This window comes from Leptopilina heterotoma, unplaced genomic scaffold, assembly GCF_015476425.1.
Source record: "Leptopilina heterotoma isolate Lh14 unplaced genomic scaffold, ASM1547642v1 Lhet_47, whole genome shotgun sequence".
In the NCBI taxonomy this organism is placed as follows: Eukaryota; Metazoa; Arthropoda; class Insecta; order Hymenoptera; family Figitidae; genus Leptopilina; species Leptopilina heterotoma.
In genome coordinates this window covers 273,704-285,340 of record NW_025111098.1, presented here as the reverse complement: position 1 = coordinate 285,340, position 11,637 = coordinate 273,704, and positions in this window count along the sequence as shown.

Here is an 11,637-nt window from a genome sequence, read left to right as displayed (position 1 = left end):
GTTTCTCGAAACAATTCAAATATATAAAGAAAATAAAAAAAATAGTCTGAGAAATTCAATTATTTCGAAAAATTTAAATAAAATTCTTTTAATAATTCTATTATTTAAGAAAATGTTGACAAAATTCTTTGCAAGATTTAGTTCATTTAATTGCAATTTTAATAAAATTTTCCTATACAATTCAATTGTTTTCAATACATTTCTTCTTAAGAATTCAATTATTTTCACAAATAATACATTTTTTATGGGAATTCAATTATTTAAAAGAATTTGAATAAAATTCTTCGCTAGAAATCAATTATTTTCTTTCTTGAGAATTCAATTATTTTTAAAAATTTTGATAAAATATTTTATATATTTGAAAATTATAATAAAATCGGTCATAAAATACAACATTTTTTCTAGAAATACAATTATTGTCAAAAATGTTTGTAAAACTCTTCGAAACAATTCAATTATTTTCGTAAAAAATAAAATTCTTCTAAGCAATTCAATTATTTAAGAAATTTTAATAAAATTCTTCCCAAGAATTCCATTTTTTTAAAAATAAACATTTTCACAGTCAGATTACAATATTATTTTCAATTTTTTTATTGAAATTTCTAGATAGAATTTAATTATTTTTAAAAAGTTTTTAAAAATTCTGAAAAATTCAATTATTTAAAAAAAGTTGAATAAAATTCTTCACAAGAAATTAATTATTTTCATAAATAATAATATTTTTCTGTGGAATTCAATTATTTTTACAAATAACATTATTCACAGGAATTCAATTCTTTAAAAAATTTTAAATAAAATTCGTTGCAAGAATTCAATTATTTTCATAAATAACAAAACTTATCGCAGAATTTCAATTATTTTTATAAAATTTTAAATAAAACGATAGAAAATTGCATTTATTCTTACAATTTTTTTTTAAATTCGCCGAAAGAATTCAATTGTTATTAAAAATTTTGATAAAATTCTCCATAAAAATTCAATTTTAAAAAACATGCAATTACTGAATAAATTATTTATTTTTGTATTTAAATAATTGAATTTCTCGGGAAATATTCTAATAAAAATTGATTAAAAAATGAATTTCACTTAAAATTTTAAATTATAATTAAATATTAAAAACATTATAGCATGGATTTTTAGAAATAATTGAATTTTGAAAAGAGTTAAAATTAAAATCTTTAAAAATTTGAATTTTTAGTTACAATATTCTTATGAAATGAAATAATGATTTTATTATTTTCTCATTTGAAATGTTTTATTATAGTATTCTCATAAGTAATTGAATTTGAGAATCTTAATTTCTATAGAAAAATTATAATGATTGAATATTTATTTAAAAAAGAAGTATTAATGTTCTTCAGGGTCAGGGAAAAAGTGAAAATTTTGTCTGGAAATCAGGGAAAAGTCAGGGAAAAACAAAAATAAAATTTTATGGCAACCCTGTGTAATATTATTTCATATTACGATTAACATAATTTAAATTAACCTACTTGAACAAAAATATTTATTTTATTATAAAAAGAGTTAAAAATCAATATTGTAGATACCAGTTTCTTTAATCAAATGACAAATTGAAATTATTTTTTGATGGATCAAAAAATTATTTTTTCAAATTTGAGTAAAATTTTTAAATTATTGAATATTGAAAAGTAAAATATGGAAAATTCAAGAACAAAAGTACAAAATCCAGGACATTTAAGGACATTTCAGGAATTCCAGGACTTCAAGGACCAGTAGACACCCTGTAAATCTTTTATTCTTTTTTCTTTGGAATAATTTAGAAATACATGTTTCTAAAATCATACTTAGTATAGCTTTAGAGAACAGCTTTTATTTGGCTTAAACAAGACAGGGGTTATATTAAAAATGATCCAGAAACTATTATTTTTTTTAAATTTATTATTATTTTTTTTTTTATTAATTTATTATGTGCAATATTTATTTAAATCACACTCAATTTCACAACTCTTTAATGTCGAGATTCTCTTTTATAATATAAGCAAGGACCCAAATCCATTTTATCTTTCTCTTTATTCCCTCTTTTCGTTTCGTAGTACAATTTTGTCTTTCTGTTATCAAAAAATAGCATAGTCCTTTACAAAAATATATAGTAAAAATTTAACACTCTTCAAACTCTCTTTAATCAAAGAACATTACTACAATTGTATCTTTGTTAAATCTAAAGCTTCAGAAAAAACTGAACGCCTTCGTACTCTCTCTCTCTACTCAAGTAACATTACTATAATTGTATCTTTCTTCAATCTGGTACTTTTCATACTTCCTCTAATATCCAAGGAACATAACATAAGAGTGTCTTTTTCTTGCCTTTTAACCGATTTTATATAATAAGAATTACCTAAAACTTATTGTTCTCCATTTTATGGAGAACAGAAAAGAATTTGTACACAATTATAGAAAGATTATTAAGAATTGAAAACTTTGATATCGGACTGGTTTTAAATCCAAACTCGAAATCAACATTCAAAAAAATTACATCTTATTTATTACTAAAATTTATTGAGATTTGATGATTAGAATATCTCCTCCACGTGCCATAAAGAAAAGTGTGGCGTACAAAAATGATCTAATATTTACTATTCGAATCTATAATATGATTTGAAGTATAAACAAAATCAAAAATTGCCTTATATGTAGGAGTGACGATTAGAACAGTTTTTCCCTCTGTTATTAACTCTTCCTAACTCAATTTATCAATACAAGGCGAAGTCATACTATATTTATAATTTTATACAACACCAGTGCATCGGGTTAATTTACAAATCGAAATTTTGGCTTATGCAAAAATTTGCTTCTTATCTTTGCTGTAATTACTTCAAGTATAAAAGCCACGATAGCCAAGGAATATCCAATTGTTCCTACATAAAACAAGGCAATAAATATTTGCTCCTTCGAAATCATTTGTAATTCCGAATTATTTGTTTGCCGTAAATTGACATTAGTTCTGTAAAACTCTCTCGATAATCCAAATTCCAAAACGTTTAAAATTCTTTTGATGAAATCATCAAGATATGGTGTAAAAGACTCTGTGAGAAATGGATAGTAATTATACAAAACAGTTTCTTCCAATATTTTAACATTTGTTCTGCCGTTTTTAGCCGTGTAATTTTTAACATGATGTGGAGCATTTCTTATAACACAGGAAATGTTCCGGTGATCAATATACTTTAGTAAACAATCTCCTTCTAATATTCTATCTTCTGCAAATCTCCTATCTTCTTTTATACTTTCCAATGTAAGTCCTTTTACTGCTAATTGTCTTCCAATATTATTTATCTTTCCATTGTCAGCGAGATAATGTTCTTCTATTTTTAAGATAGACCTTACACTTGAAGTCATAAGTGGTATTAAATTCGAATTGACAAGATCTGTGAGAGTTGAAATTTCAGGAGATGGTCGAAAACTGATGTCGAGGATTATCGAGTAAAAATAACCAGTAAAGACAATGCATGTAATAATCAATGATCCGAAAACTGTTCTTTGTGCTAAATTCCGAGGTTCGTGATTCGTAGGCATTCCCATTATAATTTGGCTGATGTTTAAAGTCTGCCATGTACTATTGTTGAATTTCATCAAAAATGCTACTAATCGGATGACAGAAATCGTACAAACTGTTACAATGATCATGTACCAAAACTCTGTTGAAACAATAATTTCCTTTGAATTTTTTGACATTTGTGGAATAACAGCTTTAACATGGTACATTGCTGGAACTAGTATATTAATGAAACCCTCATCCACACACTGAAAAATTATTGGAAAATAAATGCTCTCATTAGGATACATATATTTTTTTTCTTTTTGGAAATGTTCCACTTTTGCCCATATGTGATCAAATACATTAAAAACCATTTGAGAATTCAGCAGTACAAGAGGTAGTGTTTCCGGTTCAAAATAAATTTCTCGTGTCAAAATTCGTAAAAAATTTATAGCTATAAAGTATTCGAACACAACTGAATTATTAGTAGATAAAATATCCTTTGAAAACCACTGACTTTTTGGTGATAATTCTGCAGAATCAATCTCTGGGATATATAATTCTGACATATCAAACTTATCTGGGAAACGTAAAGCCTTTTCAACAATAAGAATTAATTTGTTATGGTTTTGTTCAATTTTTAGAGTCTGTTCATTCATATTCAGCAAAATACTAAAGTCCATGAAATTGTTATATCTCAAAAATGGCAAAATTTTGCTGATATTTGTATGAAATATAGGATAAGACGGCACTATTACACATTTTGGTTTTGATGGCCCCTTTAATAAATCATTTCCATCAGTAAAAAATTCCTTGAATTTATGGAATCTTGTAATCTTTGTCCACTGCAAAACGAACAGTCCAGTAATTTTAGGTCGCAATAGTGTCTGTAAACGTTGTTTAGTAAGATTAGAATTTATATCACTGTAGTTGACCGTCAACGATGGAAAATGCGAATTCACGGCTGACATGAGAGAATCCATCAATGGGTCCGAATGAACTAATTCATCGTCAAGAAGGTACACTATCTGACGCAATCTGGAATCGTTTTTGAGATACTTTATCAATCCATCATAGTAACTACTTGCAGAAGACACTACCAGAATTTCTTTCCACAAAATTAAGCTGACAAAAAATATGTCTTTAAAATTCATTGTTGAACAATGCACAACCACCACTTTTAGTCGATAGAAATCGAATGACAATTACGAAAAAATATTAAACTAAAATTACTAATTCTTTTATTTATTTAAGGAAAGAGTTTGCCTTTGACCTACTACTGAAATGACTTCCTTCTTTTGATGGAGGTTTATAACGTACAAGGGTTCTTGAGAAGTACTCCAATAAACCATTTGAAGTGAAAAAGCTTAAAAAAACTATTTACGATTGTCAATGTTTATGAAATTGTCGCTATGGTTATTAAAACTAATATTTATGAAAAACTACTCCAAAAATTCTATAAACTTTCTTATTTGGTGTGGTACTTATGAATATACTTATAATCATAGGAGGAAATTGGAAAAGTAAAGGATAAATGTTTATAAAATTGTTACCATGGTTATTAAAACTAATATTTATTAAAAACTGCTCAAAAAAATCTGTCCGCGCAAGCGCGGACACATTCTCATCCGCGCTTCGCGCAGGGGCTCGCTTCGCTCGCAAGTTTCAGCGCGCCTCGGGGCGCGCGATTATTGATCGTCGCGCTTCGCGCTCCGGCGATTATTTCGCACGTCGCGCTTCGCGCTCCGTGTGTTGTTGCGCGCTTCGCGCGCAAATGGCTCGCTTCGCTCGCCGGGGTTTGCAATTGTTGTGCATTATTAATGTTCTTCTTTCCTATTATATGTTTCATAAAACAGTTTTTTTTTCTTAAAGTTACTACGACTTTAAGGATTACATTCTCATCACATGTTTTAGTTTGCTGATGATTGCGATATTAAGTGAATTTAAATGTATATTTTGGTCTTGATGATTAAAATTGTAAAATTATTTTTAATTATACTAACTCTCTTAGTAAAAACATGATTTGCAGAAGCAGCTAAAATATTTTTGAAGAATTAGTATCAAATTTTTTGTATAGTGTAGACCGGAGCGTAATGACTAACTTTTCACTCTTTGTTTATTTACTCAGACATTTTTGTTTTAATTAAGTGTTTATCTCCTAGAAAAGTTACTCTGGTATATTACTTTCTCATGTGATGAGAATGTAAAAAACCATTTCCAACAAGATAGGACCAAAAATTGAAATGTAAAAAGGGGTCACACCAGCACAACTGTATTAAAAAAATTTCATTGATTTTCTAAAATGTTATATCTTTTATGAATATATTTTAGTTATAACATTTTAGAAAACCAATAAAATTTTTTTAACCCAGTTGACCTCGCCTGACCCAAAAATTTAAAAAAAATTAAGTTTCTATGAAAAAATGTTGTAGAGAAAAGTTGTTTGTATTTTTCTAATCGAAAGTAATATAAAATTAAAAATATTGAAATTTGAAAAAATTGAATTTTCAAAATTTTGAAACTACTGTAGTTTGTGTAGTTTTCGACGAAAATGGCTGGCTAACGAACTCGATCTGTATTTTAACAGTAACTTTGTGCATGCAAAGTTGCAAGTTGATGCAATAAGTTTTTCAAGAGTTATCGTAGGGACACCATTGTGTCTACAGACAGACACGAAGACAGACATACACTTTTTCTAGACCATGTTTAACAGACTCAGGGGACCCCAAAACGTCGAGATTTTAAGAAATTAGCGAAAGTCAATTTTCGACCAAAACTAATACTTTCTCATGTGATAATAATGTAAAAATGATTAAAAACAAAAAATATATTCAAATAGTGCAATTAAAAATGAAAAAATCATATTTCGAATTTTATATCGGTTAACCAGAACTCAAAAAAAAATTTGTTTAATTTAGAAATACTAAAAAATTAAATTTTTAATAGCTTTAAAAAAAAATTTCTGAGTAATATGTAAAGCAATATTTCTAAACAATGTTGAGAAACAAAAAAAAATATTTTGATATCAAAATAAAATTTTTTAGTTCTAGATAAACCGTTTGGCTAAATCTGGCCCAAAAACTTAAAAAATATACCTGGCCCAAGAACTTAAAAAAAAAAAAATTAAAAAATTCATAACTTTTTTGTTTTTTGTTGTACTGAAAAGTGTTTAAGGGAAAAGTTGTTTGTTTTTGCACCAAATTTAAGGAAAAAATTTAAAAAAAATATTTTTTTGAAAATTGTAAAAAATACAAAATTTTGAAAATTTCAAAATTTTGTATTTTTGTTGTTTTTTGACGAAATGGGCTGCCCAACGAACTCAGGCTTCATTTTTATGGACTAAAAAAGTGTGCCAAATTGCAAGACGATTCATAAAAATTTATTCGAGTTATCGTGGCGACAAATTTTTCTACAGACAGACAGACAGACAGACAGACAGACGGACAGACACTTTTCTAAAAACCATTTTTTTGGAGTCAGGGGGTCATGAAACGTAAAGATTTAGCAAAATTAGACATTGCTCAAAATCGCACAAATCCAAGACTTTCTCATTTTTGATGAGAATGTAAAAACAAATTTTATGAAAAAAATCAAAAAAAGGCAGAATTTTTGAAACTTTTGAGTTCTTTTTTGTTCCTAATTTTGTATTTTTACCTAATTTTGGCATCTAAAAGAAAAAAAGGAAGGTTTCGATATGTTTTTAATGTTTTCTCATGTTTCGGCTAATGCTTCACTCACTATAAATCTCAATTTTTTGCACTTTTTTGGAAAAAATTTTTTTTAAATTGTGTAAAAGATGCAATTGTCGATTCTAATGTTAAGAAAGGTGTATTGGCATAATGTGAACTAATTTTTATTAACACGGCCCCAATATGACAAATTTCCTACTGAAGAGAAGGCTGACAAAAAGTCCAAAAAAAGCAATAAATAGCAAATTTTTAAAAAATTAAAAAATTCATAACTTTTTTGTTTTTTGTTGTACTGAAAAGTGTTTAAGGGAAAAGTTGTTTGTTTTTGCACCAAATTTAAGGAAAAAATTTAAAAAAAATATTTTTTTGAAAATTGTAAAAAATACAAAATTTTGAAAATTTCAAAATTTTGTATTTTTGTTGTTTTTTGACGAAATGGGCTGCCCAACGAACTCAGGCTTCATTTTTCTGGACTAAAAAAGTGTGCCAAATTGCAAGACGATTCATAAAAATTTATTCGAGTTATCGTGGCGACAAATTTTTCTACAGACAGACAGACAGACAGACAGACGGACAGACACTTTTCTAAAAACCATTTTTTTGGAGTCAGGGGGTCATGAAACGTAAAGATTTAGCAAAATTAGACATTGCTCAAAATCGCACAAATCCAAGACTTTCTCATTTTTGATGAGAATGTAAAAATCTATAAAAGTTCTTCTTTAATGTGTGGTACTTATGAATACCTAATTATAAAACTCTTGGAGGAAATTTGATAAGAGAAATTTTATTAATTAAAATAAAAAGTTTCTCTGCATTGTTCCTTTAAATTTTCAAAACTATGAAAATCTCATAAGGGGATTCTGCTAAGAACTGCGTTGTAGTGTCCCAGTAAGAAGTGAGGAATTGAAAAGAATTAGAAATTTTTAATTACATGTAAAACATTTAAAATGGAATATTTAATGAAAAAATTAGGAAACAAAAAAGCAAACAAAAAGAACTAATTTCAAACTATGAATATAATACATCCGCAGAATGCAACAACTATTTATATAATATAGATTATTTTTCTACAAAATTATTAAGGTTTTGAATAATTTTATTTAAAAATTAGAAAAAATAATTTAATTTTGGAAGAACAGCAGTTATAATTTTTATAGAAATAATTAAGTTTCAAAAGGTTTTATACATTGAAGTTACTGCTTCCTCATAGAGGAAGGATTGTATTAGCAAAATTTTGGATTGTGATTTTTTGACATATTTATAAACTTTTTTTCATTATACCTAATCTTTTAGTACTTTATGCACGAATGGGCATTGCCCGTATTAATGTTATAAATAAATAAAAAAAAATTTGATGTAATTTTATCTCAGAAGTCCAAAAAACGGATTTTAAAAAAATGTCCCGATGTGTGTGTGTATATTAACATTACATTTGCCTCAATATCTCAGAACGAGAAAGAGCTAAAGGCTTCAATTTTTTTTTAAATTGTAGGTCCCCCCGGGGGACATAAAATTAGAGTATTTTCAGCCCGATTCATAAAGTTTAACTATATTTTTTTTACATTTTTCATTTTGTAAAAAAACGTTTTTTGGCCATAACTTAAAAAAGATGTTAGGACAACTATAAATGTTTTTCTTTACTTTTGTAGAGTTTTTTCAGGTGCATCTTTTGAGCCTTCATTGAACATTTTTCGTCTGTATTAGCCAGAGATTTTGTTGATTTTGTTGAAAAATATAAAAGTAACTTTAAAAGTATCATTACCAACTTGTAGAGTATTAAAAAACGCTTCGATTGATTTATTTTTGAATCTGATTCGGTCAGAAATTATCAAATTATTGGCATTTGAAAAATCAAAAATTGTGGAAAATATCATTTTTTTCAACATTTTTGTTTATTAACTTATGTGTAATTGTTAAATTATTACAACCATCTTATCGAATATATAAAAACATATTTTTTAGACCAATATTTAATGATTTTAACTCTTTTATAAAAATTAATTCTTATATTTCAATTATTATTATTTCTATGCGAGGAAGCAAAGTGTTCATGAAATGAACACCAAAATTATAAAAATGTACAACTTGGCAGCGGTTTTTGAAATTTTAATTCATGCTGAAAAATAAATAACAAAAGTATTTAAATATTAATTTTAAAAAAATTATTAAATCTTTGAATAGTTTAATCTTTAAATTCTGAATGAAATTAAGTTTTTGAAAAATTGTATCTGATTAAAATTTTTTGAAGTAGTTAATTCGCGAAAATTTTATGTAAAAATTTAACATTTGTTTGAGTTTTGATACTATTTTTCATTTCTAAATTCAGTTCGAGACTTAGATTTTCATAAAATATGACTTTTTCGACTTTCCTTTAGCTCTTATTGCACAACGTTTGAAATTTTTATTAGAAAAACTGAGTTTGTATATTTAAATAATTAAATATTCTTCGACAACTTTCTGAAAATTATGAAAAATAATTGATTTAGAGAAGATTAATTGAAATTTTTAAAAAATATTTTAATATTGGAAGTGCAAAAATTTTTTAAAATAATTGAATTTTCAAGGGATTTTGAAAAATTTAAATTATATTTTTTTTAAATTATTCGAGTTTTTGAATATAATATTTAATTGTGAAAAATTTTCTAATAATCGAAATTTCGTAAAATTTCAATTTTTAGATGTTTATTAATAATATTGAATACATTAAAACTTTTTAAAAATTATTAAAAATGATTGATTTACAGAAAAATTTTACTTACAAATTCTAGAAAATAATTAAATTTTAATGAAATCGCAGTAGCAATTATATCTATGTGAGAGAAAAAGTTAATTAAATTAACTAAGTAAATAATTAAATTATTCGACAAAAATTACTTTTTTTCTGTGCCTATAAATAATATAATTTATTTGAAAGAGAAGAAAATTTTGTTTTCATTAACAAAAATTATCTCCGGTTATTCAACTTCCGGATTCCATAAGCGCGTGTAGTGTGTATATAGGTAAGAGAGGGGAATTGAAAGTGCGCCTCCTCAACAAGTTAATATGTAAAACCAATCGCTCTTGATAATTTTGAAGAATAACGAATTTTATGAATACTTTTATTTAATTTTATTGCATTTTAACTGATGTGTATCTAAAAACCTTTTTTTTTTATTTATGAACATTATTTTTAGAAATGAAACGATGAGAAATGACCTGAAAACTACTATAAATATATAATGTGTAAATAAACGCAATACAGTAAATTGGTATATATATTAAAATAAAAATTAAGTTTTTGAAAAATGTAAAATTAATTTAAATATTGTTAAATATTCTATCCCATTTAGGAATTTTCTGAGTAAAAGAAGACATACAGGCTTAATTTGCACTCATCTACTATAAAACCTACTATTTACTATACTTCTTTTACGTTATGCTATTTCTGTTTTTCTTTTTTGAAAATTTCCACTACTTTAAATTCGCTAATAGAAATCAAAAAACTATTCTCAAAAATTTGAAATCAAATTCTTTAAAACAATCCAATATTATTAAATTATTATTTTCAAAAAATATTCGAAATTCAATAGTATTTTCATGAAATTTCGCAAAAGAATTCAATTATTTAAAAAAAATGAAAAAATCCATTCAGAAGTAAATTATTTTCATAAATAATAAAATATCCACAGAAATTCAATTAATTTAAAATAGCATTTTCAAAAAAATTTTGAAAAAATCAATTATTTAACAAAATTTTTAAACAATAATTCTTCACAATAATTCAATTACTTTCACTAATATAATAACATTTTTCATGAAAATTCAATTTAAAAAAAAAAATTCTGATAAAATTCTAATCAAGAATTCAATTTTTTTAATAAATATTAAAACTCATAGGAGAATTTCAATTATTTTTAATACTATTTTAAATTAATTCATCGAAAAATTCAATTATTTTCACAAATAAAGTTTTCCACAAGAATTCAATTATTTAAAATAAAATTTTCATAATATTTATATTATTTTTCAAAAAAATTAATTATTTAAAACAATGTTTATAAAATTCTTATAAAGAATTTAATTATATTCTAAAGTAACTAAATTTTCCACAGAAATTCAATTCTTTTTAAAACAATTTAATAAAATTTTTCGCAATAATTCAACTATTTACATAAATAATAAAATATTCTACTCAGGAATTCATTTCTTCTTTTTGAAAATTTTAATAAAATTCTTAGCGACTATTCAATTATTTTCGTAGATAATAAAATTCATCGCAGAATTTTAATTATTTTTGACACAACAGAAAATGCTCCAAAAATGTATCTATTTTTCAAAATTTTATTTCAATTCCTCAAAATAAGTAATCTTTTAAAAATTATGTTTTTTAAAAATTCTTTGGAAGAATTTAATTATTTTCAAATATTTTAATAAAATTCTTCGAAAGAATTCAGTTATGTCGATAAATAACAA